The sequence below is a fragment of the Heterocephalus glaber genome, unplaced genomic scaffold, assembly GCF_053883595.1.
Source record: "Heterocephalus glaber isolate CG9 unplaced genomic scaffold, H.glaber_assembly_v1.0 deba00001442, whole genome shotgun sequence".
NCBI classification, from domain to species: Eukaryota; Metazoa; Chordata; class Mammalia; order Rodentia; family Bathyergidae; genus Heterocephalus; species Heterocephalus glaber.
In genome coordinates this window covers 20,544,899-20,559,091 of record NW_028258296.1, presented here as the reverse complement: position 1 = coordinate 20,559,091, position 14,193 = coordinate 20,544,899, and positions in this window count along the sequence as shown.

The following is a 14,193-nucleotide window of genomic DNA, read 5'->3' as shown; positions in this document are numbered from 1 at the left end:
CCTGTGGGTATCTTTACAGATTTATTTCCCTCGTAAGTGTTACTCTCTGGGCCACAGAGAGATCTAATCCTGCCCTCCCTGGAGTTGAGAGTTAGTGAAATAATTTTTTTTTTTTTTTGGTACTGGGGATTGAACTCAGGACCTTGTGCTTGTGAGGCAGGCGAGGTACCACTGAGCTAAATCCCCAGGCCAAGTGAAATAATGTTTTGCCTGAAAGCCAGGACAGATTACTGGTCACCTCCTGTACTGGGAAGGCCCCTGTTGTCTGAAGGGCCCTGGGCTGGGCCTGATTCCCATTTCTCATAATGGGGGTGCTGTTCTTATGATGTTTAGAATGGCAATTTTTCACCCAGTGATTTCCCTTTTCACATTGAGGGCAAAGACGGGGGTTGCACTGGTATCTCCCTCTGTAGGAGGCAGAACTGTGTGGTTCCTGATTTAGCTGGAGCAATACACTGCTTACGAATGTGCTTTGTTTTCCACAATTAAAACACTGGATATTGTTTTTTGTCCCCTTTGTAAGACTTAACATGGCCTGAGCCAGCATGGAGCTCTTATAAGACTCTGTTCCCATATCCTGACAAGCTGTAATATAATTTCCAAGATATTTTGTAGCCCTAATGGTCTCAAGGGCTTATTTACAATCCTTACTTGCATTTCCAAAGGCCAATTGCAGTACTATTATTTCAGCTGCCTGTGTATAGGGAATTTGTCTATGAACTGCCTCCTGTAGTCTGTGGGACTGTACGATTCCAAATTCAATTACTCCCCTAGCCTCTATTGTATTTAAAAATTAATGGTTAAAATGTGCTTGTTAGTTCTGGGATAATAGATAAAATCTGTAGCAAAACAAAGTTCCTAAGTAAATTACTCAACCCCTTGTTTGTCGGGAGAACGAATGTTCCCGGGCCCACTGTCGGTAGAACAATCCATCAATGTGTCTGCCGACCATCAGTACGTGACGGTTGTGACCATACAGTCGTGACCATTACTGTGTGTGTCTGCTGACCATCAGTATGTGACAGTCGACCACTAACCTTTGTTCCTTTTTTTTTGTACATCTACATGTTAAACTCCCCCTCAACACCCTATAAAACAGCCTCGGACTCTGAGCCAGTTGCCTCTCTAAGCTATTTTGCTTTGGGAGTGCCATCTGGCCAGACTAATAAAGGTCTGTTTTATTTTCCAACTTGTCCGGTGTGTTCCTTCCTGGGTGTTCGTCGCTGCAGTCAGCTCCTCAGAGCATTTGGTAAGGCCCTTGGTCTTAACAAGTCTAGCAAGAAACTGAGTATAAGGCTCTCAAGAGCCCTGTAAAATATGTAGAAAGGACTGAACTGGAATGTCCTCCTCAGGGACAGTATCCCATGCCCATTTCATTAACAAACTTATGAGGTCATATGCCTCATTAGAATAAGCCATTTGCTGTTCAATATCTGTGTAAATTCTTGTTCCCAGTAACACATCCTTAGTGATACCTGGCCTTCTAGTTCTATTTTTGCCTGCCTGTTCTGCTGCAAGCTCTTGTAACTGTACATTAAAATGAACATATCGATTGACTTGGTGATAAGCAGGAATGGGCAAGATGTTTAATGTCCTTAGAGCCATACACAGAGCCCTCAAAATAGAATTCAAGAGCCCCAGTATAAAAGGTCCTTACACCCCATTGTTCATTACACTTTCTTTTAATTCCTTTAATGCCTTATACCCTATTTCCTGATGTTCATGTATCATCTATTGAGGATCATCAGGGCCTGGTCTGACTATGACAGGGAAGCAACAAGGCCCAATTGGATCCCCTGCCATGTTCTTGATATTTAGACAAGCAAAAGTAGCCCCCACCACCCTCTAGAACTTTGTGAGGTGCAGGCCATGAAAGGGGTTATCTTCTATGTGATCTTTTCCCTTTTTTTCACTGGGGGGAGCAGTGGCAGTAGTGGTAGCTATAGCCATACACAAAGGTTCCAATACCAATTTTATTAGACTCCATGTTGAAAATGTTTCTGGGGCAATTTATGCACTCCTTGCATAAGCTCTTCTTAAAATTTTCTCGCACCCTATTCCAGTTCTCTGTATCCAAGGTTCCTGCCTACAGGAATAAGGGATTATGTTTGAAACAGAATGAGTACTAACCTGAGCCTGTTTCAATATATACCTGTTTCTCCACTGATAAATTCTGCCCCATTATCCTGGTTAAGAAACGCCTTTCCATGGCACAGTGACTTACTTTCATCTTTTTATTTTTTATTTTCGGTACCGGGGATCGAACTCGGGACCTTGCGTTTGCGAGGCAGGCAACGGAACCACTGAGCTAAATCCCCAGGCCACTTTCACTTTTTTAAACAGCCAGCTTCTGGATTCATCCTGTGGAGTTCCCCAGCATCCATTTCTGTTCCTTTCTCACTCCAATGGGTCGTCCCCTCCAGGTCTCGAAGTCTGTTTAAGCACCAGTTATTGAGGGCTGATTAGACCCTCAACTACCTTTAGCAGGGAATGACAAGGACTAAAAAGAGACAGAGACACTTTTCAAGGTATAAATGGGGGGACCAGAAGGAGACCTGCCTCTAGCAGATAAACTCGAATAACTCTGTGGTTCGCCCACTTTTATCAGCCAGTGTGAAGCACAGTAACACATGTTTCACAGAACAGCAACTATGGAGAATAGGTGGATAAGCATTAAATTAATGAGGAACCAGATTTTCTCTATACCCAAATGCCTGTATATTGACAACTGTCCTCAGCAGATGCTGTTTGCCTCAGAAGTACCAGGTTATCAGCATTCCGCCCATATCCAGGGGCATGTGGCCTTCCTTCTGCATACTTCCCTGTACCTGAGGCAAGATAACACTGACCTCCAGACTGTGAGATCTGAATTGTGTAGTCTAGTACTCAACATGTTGTTGTTATTTTTACAGACAATTGATCTGGTTGGGTAAGACAGCAAGTTTCAACCCACTGTCTGAAGGCTGTGGTTCTGACATCATCTCAGGATTTCAAACACTTGTTCAGATCTGTCCCACATATGAGTCATCTGGTGGTCAGTTTGGGACCTGGATGATAGTATATCTATTACTTTGGTATTTAAAGTCTCTATATGCAGATTAGGATCAGATCAATTTATGTATAGTTCAGTGGTGAGCCCAGGAGTTCATTAACCATCTCCCCAACCCTCCAGACCTTCCTAAATCCTTGGTGCTCCCCGTTAGGGTCCTTTATCTACCCAGCTGAGACTTCAGTGGCTGTGCTGCACACTCTATAACTGTTCTTGAATTCAGGGCCAAGACGCAAAAGGATGGAGACAAAAAGAGGCAATCAGGATTTGTACCACCTTGGTGCCACAGCACCACCATGAAGAGAGAAAGCTTCCCCCTCTTAGAGTGCTGCCTCCTGTAGGTTCTCACTGTGGCTTTTACCATCATCAGCACGAGATGGTTTGGAAGCTGAAAGACCAAAGAATACAGAGAAGGAAAAAACCCTGGGGATTTCTGCACTATCTCTGATAATCAAGAGTTCCCGTATAGCTCTAGCTGTATAGGAGAAAACTAGAGAGCTTCCCTGGGACCCTTTCTCTTTTTGGGTCCCAGTGTCCATTTCTAGATTTGAAAATGCACTGCATTCAGGTTGAGGGGTACTGGGGGGAAAAAAGGTAAATTCGCTACCAGTTTGGTGGTACTTTGAACTCTAGTTTTCCTCAATTCACCTGCTTCTCTTTTCATTTCAGAGTCCTCAGATAGGTTTTGTACAAATTGTGTCCATCTTTCATAATGGACAGACAGGGTGTACCCTTTATTTGGAATCAGAACACATGAAATCCTACCTTGACTTTTGCTTTACCATAATTTATTTCATGATTGCATTCTGGGGAGAGGTAGGATTTATCCAGACCTTGGGTATATGCCCAGTTTTCATTAATATATTTTATCTAAGAAAGAATTCTCTTATTTCTCTTTATGTGTAGTATATGAGCTATACATAACTGTGATTCATAATTTAAATATGCATTCATTTAATTTACTCCTGAGGTAAACAGAGACATAAAACTTTTCATACCTCCAGGCAGTCTTGAAGTATACATTCAACTTTGTTAGGAGCTTTGTTCTCTTTTTATTTGAACAGTCTTTGGGCATGTAATTATGAGGCTGCTGACTGCTGTGCATGCTTAAAAAAAGAAAAGATTAGGGCCGGGGATTTAGCTCAGTGGTTCCCACGCCTGCCCTGCAAGCGTGAGGACCCAAGTTCGATCCCTGGTATCAAAAAAAAAAAAAAAAAAAAGATTAGCAAACCTCTTCTTCATGTAAAGAAAAAACACACTTTTCCCAGTGTAATTTCATGGAGATTCCGGTAAAAATGACATTCCTACGGGATTATTTGAAATTCTTGTTTTAAAATAAATTTTTTACTTTTCCTTCTTCAGACATGTAGAATCAAATACATTAGCGAGTATCATGCTAATGTTTATAATAAAACATTGTGTGCTACGGAAATTGTTCTGTATCATTGGAAATATACTAATTTACTAATATACTAATGTACTAATGATGTTGTTGAAATATTAAAAAACATAGTTTCCCAGGGGTAACTACTCGCTGAAGTTGAAAACTGAGTCTACTTTAATAACTGGGTTTGCAAGGGGGGAGCAGTTATACGGGGCTTTTTCTCTATTTACAAGTTATCTATGTTTTTAAAGAAAGTATAGCTTTTATAAAAGTTTTAAAAGTCAGGTGTTGGTGGTGCATGCCTATAATCCTAGCACTCTGTGATGCTGAGATAGGAGGGTCAAAAGTTTGACCTCAGCCTCAGGAACTTAGATCCTGTCTCAAAATAAAAATAAAAAAGGGCTGAGGATGTAGCTTAGTATGAAAGCCCTGGGTTCAAACTTCAATCCAAAAACAAAAACAAAAAAGCTTTTAAAAGGAGGGTCGTGACTAATAGTCAGTGTGTCTGCTGACCATCAGTACGTGACAGTCGACCACCAACCTTTGCCCCTCATTTCCCTCACAAAACCTACATGTAACCGCCCCTCACCCCCCACCCCCGCCATGCACCTGGCCAATCAAAAATGTACACTTCATGCTTGCTAATTGTCAACCAATCATGTAACTGCTAAATGGAAAATCTCCAAACCTTGCTGTAACCTCTATAAAAACCCCGCTAATTTGAAATTCGGGGCTCTCGATCTTGATCCGCTGCGTCGGTGACAATTGAGGGTATTTTTCCTAGGATATTGGCTAAAATTGTTTGGAGTGCTAGTTTGGTATTCATGAAGTTCCTCAGGTGCTCTTTGTCATGAAAGTATCTTATTTCTCCATCAATTTTGAAAGATAGGTTTGCAGGGTACATCAATCTGGGTTGGAGGCTGTTTTCTTTTAGGGCTTGAAATATGTCACTCCATGCTCTTGCCTTGAGGGTTTGCATTGAGAAGTCTGCTGTGATTCTGATGGACTTTCCTTTGTATGTGATTTGTTTTTTTTCTTTAATTGCTTCTAGAATTTTGTTCTTCTGTTGGGTTTCTGGAATCCTATTATATGCCTATGTGTAGATTTTTTTGATCAAGGCTAGTTGGAGTCCTATATGCCTTACTTATCTGTATGTCAAGTTCTTTCCCCATTTGGGAAGTTTTCCGCCATCACTTCTGTGAACAGTTTTTTTATGTCATCTGCACTCTCTCCTCTTTCTTCATTGACTCCAATCAGTCTTATGTTATTCTTCTTTGCGTCATCTAGCAGCTGCTGGATTGATTTCTCGTGGTCCCTTACAATTTTAAAGAAATTTTTCTTTTCCTTGTCACTACTTGCAATCTTATCTTCTATATCTGAAATTCTGTCCTCATGTTGGCTCATTCTGCTGTGTAAACTTTCAATGGAGTTTTTAATCTGCTAGAAATCTGTTAGCATCTGTTTTATGGATTCCTTTTGTTTCCTATGTTGGGATTCCATCATGTTCCTCAGCTCCTCTATTTTTTTTTTATCTGTGTCCTCTCTAGATTTATTAATCATGTCTTGCACTATGGGTGCAATCTCTGTTGTTATCTGAGAAATTTCTGATTTCATTTTTTCCAGATCCTATTTTGTTGCCAGTTCAGGGAGTCCAGGTGGTTGAGTATCAGATTGTTCCATCTTGTTTCCCCTAGGGGTTGCTGTAGGTGATCTGAAAGTGTGGTTTTGAGGCTTGTTTATGTTTCTTCTCATTTCAATGGGGGTGGGGGGTGTGGTGTTACTGGCCCCCTGCGTGGCTCACCTCCTCTGTGCTGGGAGTGGTGCTGCAGCGGCCTGGGAACCTCTTCCTGCATGCTGGGATTGGTGCTTATCATTCTTAGGAAGCCACTTCCATCATTTGTTGTATATGTAGAATTGAGAGCTATATTGAAAAACTAGAATATGGTATGTGAGAGCCAATTGCCCAATGAAATAGCTATTAAGTTATTCTTATTTGGACCTTCAGGTATAGCTTAGAAAATTGTGATCATACTTCATATTAAATTAATTAATAAAGATGGGGATTTTGTCTATCTTGATGACAAAACAGATGGTTCTATTCTCTATCTTGGATTCACTACTAATGTGTGAAACAATTTCATTAATTTCTGGATGAACTATTTATTAAAAATGAGAAGATATATTTTATGAATAGGAATGTAACATGAGCCTGATATCTAGAGTTTAAAAGATAGTAGGAAAGTGGAATACTAGGACCTATGGATTTAAAGACTAACACATGATCTCAGTCTTCAAAAAATGTATAATCTAGGAAAGAAGTTCTTTGGTGATGATTGCTTTGTCACATGATGACTAATTAGGAGCAAAACTTTTCAGACCAAAGAAATTATACTAACTTCCTAGTGTGACTTATCAGTATTTATCCCAAGGAAACACAAATGCTAAGTCTTCTACTTAGACAATGTACTTAACTTTTTGAAAGTTTTGAAAACATGTTATTCTAAATATTACCAGTTTTTGAAAGAATGTAATTGAAATGTTTCGTGAAACTTACCATTTCTACCCTGAATGGACATTTTTGACGTTTTATATATTAGTTCTGCTCTCTCGCGTGTGCATAATTGTATGCAAGCATCACAATTTAAAACAGAAACACATAAAACTGAGATTTTTCTGTAGTAAAACCATATAGTCATTTGTCATTATATGTGCTTTCAGAAAAATAAGGTTGGGAGGAAAGTAACTGATTTTGTGTGGTAAAAAGAAATCTAGCTGAAATAGTTAACATAGAAGAGGTTAGCCATAGATTCAGCATTTCATATACTTGAATAATTTAAACATGAGTCTAATCACAAAAGAATTATCAGATACTATTTGGTTAACATTTCCCCTCCAAATCGATACTCTGCTATTCTAAGATAGTAGGTAGTATATATCTCCTTATCTTCTACATTAGAGAGAATCCTCCAGTAAAAGAATACAAAAGCTAAAGATATGTTTACTTAAGTGTCTTTCAGCATAATTATAGTTTTTCTCAGTAGTTTTTTGCTTATGAGGATAAGTGATATTCTTCAGTTTTGTTTACATGAGTTTCAAGCAGGGAACAAAGAAATTTCTAAATACTGAAAAATGTTTCTGTTTTTCTTTTTATGGTGAGGTGAGAGATTGAGGAGGTCAGGCAAGTCTTGTTTATTTAGCTTTGTAAATCTAGATGTGAATTCTTTGGTAATTGATAAAGAAAAGTAAACATTAAGAGGCCACTTGTATTTATTTGCTGAATATACATAATTGAAGGATCTATGGAAAAACCAGGATTTAGGATGTGAAAGTATCTGACAGCAACTGCCCAGTGAAATTGCTTTTGCACTGTTTTTAATTGCATCTTCATTCATGCCTTAAAGAGTCCCTTAAAATATTTTTTATTGTGATTTTTACCTGAATATTATTTGGAAGTATAGCTAAAAACTAAAGGGCAAGGAAATAGTCCTTTCTGAAAACTGAGATATATGTACTATGAATTTCACCATTTTAAAGTGGACATTTCAGTATTTTCTAGAATATTTACAATCATCACCAAAATCTAATTCCAGAATATTTTCATCAACGTTGATAGAAACCCTATACCCTTTAGCATTTAGCATTTCTCCCTAATTTTTTAACAGATGCTTATTTAGATCAGGCTGAAAATAAAGCCTATAAATTTCAATTGATTAATATGTTAAAAGGGCTGGGGATTTAGCTCAGTGGTTCTGCTGCCTGCCTCACAAGAACAAGGACCTGAGTTTGATCCCTGGTACCAAAAAAAATCAACAAAAAACAAAACAAAAAAACACAAATATGTTAAAGAAATGAGTTCTTTTTCCTATAGTTTCTCACAGTGTGGCCTTTGGTGGCTGTTATTAAAATACTCCTCTGTTCTAGGTAATTCCTGGAAAGTGGTCATTAAACCTTCAGGTTGATCAGACATAGTTTCATTTTTGGTAAGAACACTAAAATGAAAATAATTACAGGTAGTACTGATCATAGGCCATTATGTTAGGTGTCATCTCTTTGTGACAGTAGCTAGAGGTGATTTTTGTCTAGATCCACTATTAGGTCAATTATTTCATTAGGGTGCACAACAGTGACCTTCTTTTTTTTTTTTTTTTTTTTATTAGATGACAACCTTGAAATGGCATGATTTCCCATCATCAGCTGTTTGACTACCTGGAGGTTGTCATTTAGGAAAGGTGAGCTGAACTGTCCCTTTATTTACCATCTGCTCACATTTGAAAGAGCTCATCTGTGCACTTCAGGTCATAAGGGACACACATAGTTTGCCTTCACAAGTGCTTAACTGTAGCTCGTCTTATTTTTAAAATCAGATTACAGTTTTGAGGATGTAATCCCTCTGTGGTTTAGTGCAAATAGATTTACAATTAAATGAGAATTTAGTTCTAACAAGCTCAAAAAGAAATGCATTGAGAATTCGAGTATTCATCAAGCACCTTTCTAATGTTTAGCTGCATTTCACAAAGTTCATAAAATATTAAACTCTTTGCTGAAAGGTGATCAGCTAAATTATTTATAAAATGAAGGTTCAAGTCAGTGCAAGTACTATTATAGTATTTCATCTCTATTTTTGTTCAAGGAAATGCCACAGGGGTGCAGTGGCTTTGGGATCATTCTAACAGGGTTAATTTCTCTTAAAATGAACTTGAGCAAGTTACTCTGCAGATCATATAGACAGATAGCTATAGATATATAGTAAGGGACTCTGAGATATCAGGGAATATTCTAAAACACTATTACGTTTCTAGAAATACATGATAGAAATGTTAGAAAATACATGCATATTTAGCAAAAAGCTTTTTCATTTTTATTTTTTTATTTTTCTTTTTTTTCCCCCCATTAACTTTATTGGTACATTTTAGGTATAAAATAGTTACATTCATCACTGGGATCTTGTACCATTACATGAGTCTCGATTCTTATTTTTTTTCCCCCTTCCCTTGCCCTGCCTTCACCCCCTCCAACCTTTCCTATTTGCAAAGACCTTGTTTCCATTTTTTTCCTCTTCTCATATTTTCCCCTTTCCCTTTTTTCCCTTCCTCTACCCCTCCCAATTCCCCTGCTCTTTTAGACCTTTTCTTCCGGTTACACAATATCAGTTATACATTTTTTAAATTACAATATTAAGATCTAGGAGACATTACCACAGCTTTTACAGAATTTAAAAGGATATAGAAAGCATATTACAAAAATGTTTTTTAAAATAAATTTGACAACTTCTAAGAAGTAACTTGGGAGACAAATTAATGAAACTAACTCTGGAGGAAATATAAAATTTGAATAGCACCTATTAAAGAAAGTATATTCCTAGCTTGAAAACCTACCTATATGACAACAGCAGGCTCATAAACATTTTAACTGAGAAATTATATCAAACAATTAAAGCAGAAAAAAGAAGGAACACTTCTCCCCTCATTTTAGGAACTCAACATTGTGCTAATCCTAAAACTGGATAAAGATAATAGAAGAAAAAAGTATGAACATAGATAGAAATTTGTTTAACAAAACAAACTATTAGAAGTCAAATCTGGCAGGATGTAGAAAGTGGTTTTGTTATAGGGATGGCAGTGCTGGTTCAGCATTGGAAGATCCACCCCCAAAAGTCATCATTTGAACAGGGGAAAGGAAAAAGCCATATGATCCTGTCACTAGTTGGAGAAAAAGTATTGGACTAAATTCTACAGCTGTTCATGGTAAAAGTTATCAGGAGACTGGAAGTAGAACAGAACCTTCTCAACAGAATAAAGACATGTACTCCATACTTCCAGCGAGAATGCCTTATATGAATGGAGAAGGTACAATGCTTTCTTCTTAAGGTGGGGAACAAGGGCAGATATGCTTACCCTTCATCTGTCCATTAAACTTTGAAACCTAGGCCCAAACCAAAATAGTCTGGCAATAAAATGACACAACTAGGATAGGATTGGCACGGCAGAAGCAAAATCTTTATATGTAGATGAAATGATCATCTACAGAGAAAATACTAAGAAATCTCTAGGAGCCCCTAGAACTCGTACTTGAATTTAGCAGGATTAGAAAACACAAGGTATATATAAAAATTCAGGTCTATGTATACTTGCTATAAATGAAGAACTGGATATTGAAATTTAAAAGTTACGTAGGAGTACAAAGGACCTAGAAAAGTTAAAAACAAAAACAGTGTTGGAAGACGTTTAGTACCTAATTTTAAGACTTCTTCTAAAGCTACAATAATCAAGGCAGTGTTGCTGTAAGGAAAGACATATAGATCACTGGAATAAAACAGAATCTAGAAATAGAACCACACAAATATGGTCCACTGAGTTTTGAAAGATTATTTAACATTAGCATTTTATAGAATATAAACTCAATTCAAGAGCCGAGGAAGAGATAGTGTTTTCAGCAAACGGCACTAGAACACCTGGTATCCGTTTATATAAAAAATTAACCTTAACCCTTTTTTTCCACACATGAAAATAACTTGAAGGGATCTATGAACCTAAATAAAAAAGCCTAAAAGTATAAAACTTTAAGAAGAAATTATAAGGGAAAATATTTATGAATTCAGGGTAGGCAAGAACTACCTAGGATACAAAAAACATGATGTAAAAAAGAAAAAAAATTGATAAATGAGATTCCATCAAAATTTAGAACTTTAAATGACATCATTAAAATGAAAAGTAGTCCTTAAACAGACCGTATTTACAATGCATATAACCTATGACCAGAATATATAAAGAATTCTTAGAGCTCATTAATAGACAACCCAATTAAAATGTAGATATAAGAAGATGATAAATAGCCAGTATAGCACAAGGAATGGTGTGCAACTCTAGAATCAGAAAAATACTAATCAGTACAATAATAAGATTGAATTATACACTCATTAGGGAGATGAAGTTAAAAGTTTTAAAAGCATTGTCATGACATTTTCTTTTTGTTGGATTCTCCCCCTTTGCATTTAATTTGTCACGCACAATAGATTCATTCTGTTGGGTTTCCTGGGCTTGTGATCCTCATTGTCTTTTCCTAGGGTATTGTCTAAAATTTTCTGGAGTGCCAGTTTGGTATTCATGAAGTTCCTAAGGTGCTCTTTATCATGAAAGTATCTTATTTCTCCATCAATTTTGAAAGATAGTTTTGCAGGGTACATCAATCTGGGTTGGAGGCTATTTTCCTTTAGGGCTTGAAATACATCACTCCAAGCTCTTCTTGCCTTGATGGTTTGCATTGAGAAGTCTGCTGTGATTCTGATGGGCTTTCCTTTGTATGTGATTTGTTTCTTTTCTCTCACTGCTTGTAGAATTTTGTTCTTCTGTTGGATTTCTGGAATCCTAACTATTATATGCCTATGTGTAGGTTTTTTTTGATCAAGGCTAGCTGGAGTCCTATATGCCTCACTTATCTGTATGTCAAGTTCTTTTCCCCTGCTTGGGAAGTTTTCTGCCATCACTTGTGTGAACAGTTTTTTTATGTCATCTGCAGTCTCTCCTCTTTCTTCATTGACTCTAATCAGTCTTATGTTATTCTTCTTTGCATTGTCTAGCAGCTGCTGGATTGATTTCTCATGTTCCCGTATAATTTTAAAGCAATTTTTCTTTTCCTCCTCACTAATTGCAATCTTATCTTCTATATGTGAAATTCTATCCTCACATTGGTTCATTCTGCTGCACAGACTTTCGATGGAGTTTTTAATCTCTTGGAAATCTGTTTGCAACTGTTTTTTGGATTCCATTTGTTTCCTATGTTGGGATTCCACCATGTTCCTCAGCTCCTCTATTTTTTTATCCGTGTCCTCTCTAGATTTATTAATCATGTCTTGCACCATGGGCAAAATCTTTGCTGTTATTTGAGTAATTATTTCTGATTTCATTTTTCCCAGATCCTCTTTTGTTGCCAGTTCAGAGAGTCCAGGTGGTTGAGTGTCAGATTGTTCCATCTGGTTTCCCTTTGGGGTTGTTGTAGGTGATCTGGAAGTCTGTTTTTGAGGCTTGTTTATGTGTCTTCTCATTTCCACGGGGGGCGAGGGGTGCTTCGGGCGCCCACGCAGCTCACCTTCTCTGCCCTAAGAGCTTGGGATGGCAGCAGGGGAGCTTCCTTCCGGGTTCTGTGATTGGCTCAGCTTCTCTGCCCTAGGAGCCTGGGATGGAGGTGGGGAGCTTCCTTCCGAGTGCTGGGACCTGCTGAGCTTCTCTGTCCTAGGAGCCTGGGATGGAGGCGGGGAGCTTCCTTCAGGGTGCTGGGACTGGCTGAGCTTCTCTGCCCTAGGAGCGGTTTGTAGAGGTTTCAGTCCATAGTCGGCTCGCTCCAAGGCAGGGTGGCATAGCAGAGAGGCCTGACAGGGGAGAAAGAGTTCACAGTGGCACGGTAGGTAGGAAACTGCAAAAGGCTTTTTCTATGCATTTGGCTGGGGTGAGCATGAAATAAAGAATGTTGCAAATTGCCAGGTACTGTTAATTATGAAACAGTAAAAGTTGCTGTACCAAGAACATGCCACCCATGATTCTCAGAGCAGTTGTATGGGATTAGCTTTAGGCTGAAGAACTTTATCTGGAATACTGATGGAGCTGTATGGCATACTAGGCAGGTATACTCAAGAGGATTCCTGGGAGGCAGTTCAGGGAGAGAACTCGGCAAATGCCAGAGCTAACTTGCCTTTGGTTCCACTAAGAATATGATGGCAGACTGAACACCAGTGAGACATAGACACATTCTAAAATGACTAGTAGAAAATAACTGTATCATACGTACTTCCCCTCTATTACTGTTAAATTTAGCACTATGTCTCAACCTGCCCTGCTTTTTTTCCCTTCTCACAGACTGAGTCATTACTCCCCTATTCCTAGTTTGGCTCACTGCCTTACTGGAGACCTATTATTCCATAGTTGTTATATCTTTTGTGACAGTGCCAACACATGGCTGTTAATTCATGGAGCATCAAAACAATTTCCAAGTCACCAAGAAACAAGTATAAACCTTGGAAGATGTATTGCCACCATCTGCCAATTAGACAGATATGAAAATTGAGATAATCGAGAAGAGATATATTGTCAAAACATGAAAAAGATTTTACAAAGTATAGCTTCTGTTCATATCTTATTATGTACTGTCTGAATTATATAAATTCTGTGGGCACAGTGTTCTTGGGATTAATTTTACAAACTTTACTGAAGTATAATGCATATATAGAAAAGTAGAATTTATATTTTAAGGTCATTATATAGTGTCCCATGGATGTGACTGCCTTATTAATTTCTATGACACAAAGTAGTACTTAAAATTATGAATTCATGGGATAGAACACTGTCAACTTTAGAGCAACATTAAGATCAGCTGTGGTGTGCTGCATTAGACTTAATTCTAAGTAATTTCTAGAACAATGTAGAGTATTTTATGTCAGACAATGTTTCAAAACTGCTGAACAAGTTGATAAGTTGAATTAAAGATGAAACTTAACCTAAACCTATTCATATATAAATATACTATACATATATATGTATGTGTAGTTTATGTTGCTCTTAAATCTGTTAACTATAAAGAATAAAAAGATTTTGCAAAAGAGAGTAGGAACAGACACAATTTCTGAGATAGAGATCAAATTGTGTTTATAGACACCATTACTTGGTAGCATTGCTATCAGTGGCTTTCTCTGCAAATATTTCACTGAGAAATAAATTTTATTCCTTGACTATTCATTAAATAACTTTGAGTACTGAAATGAAATTGTAGA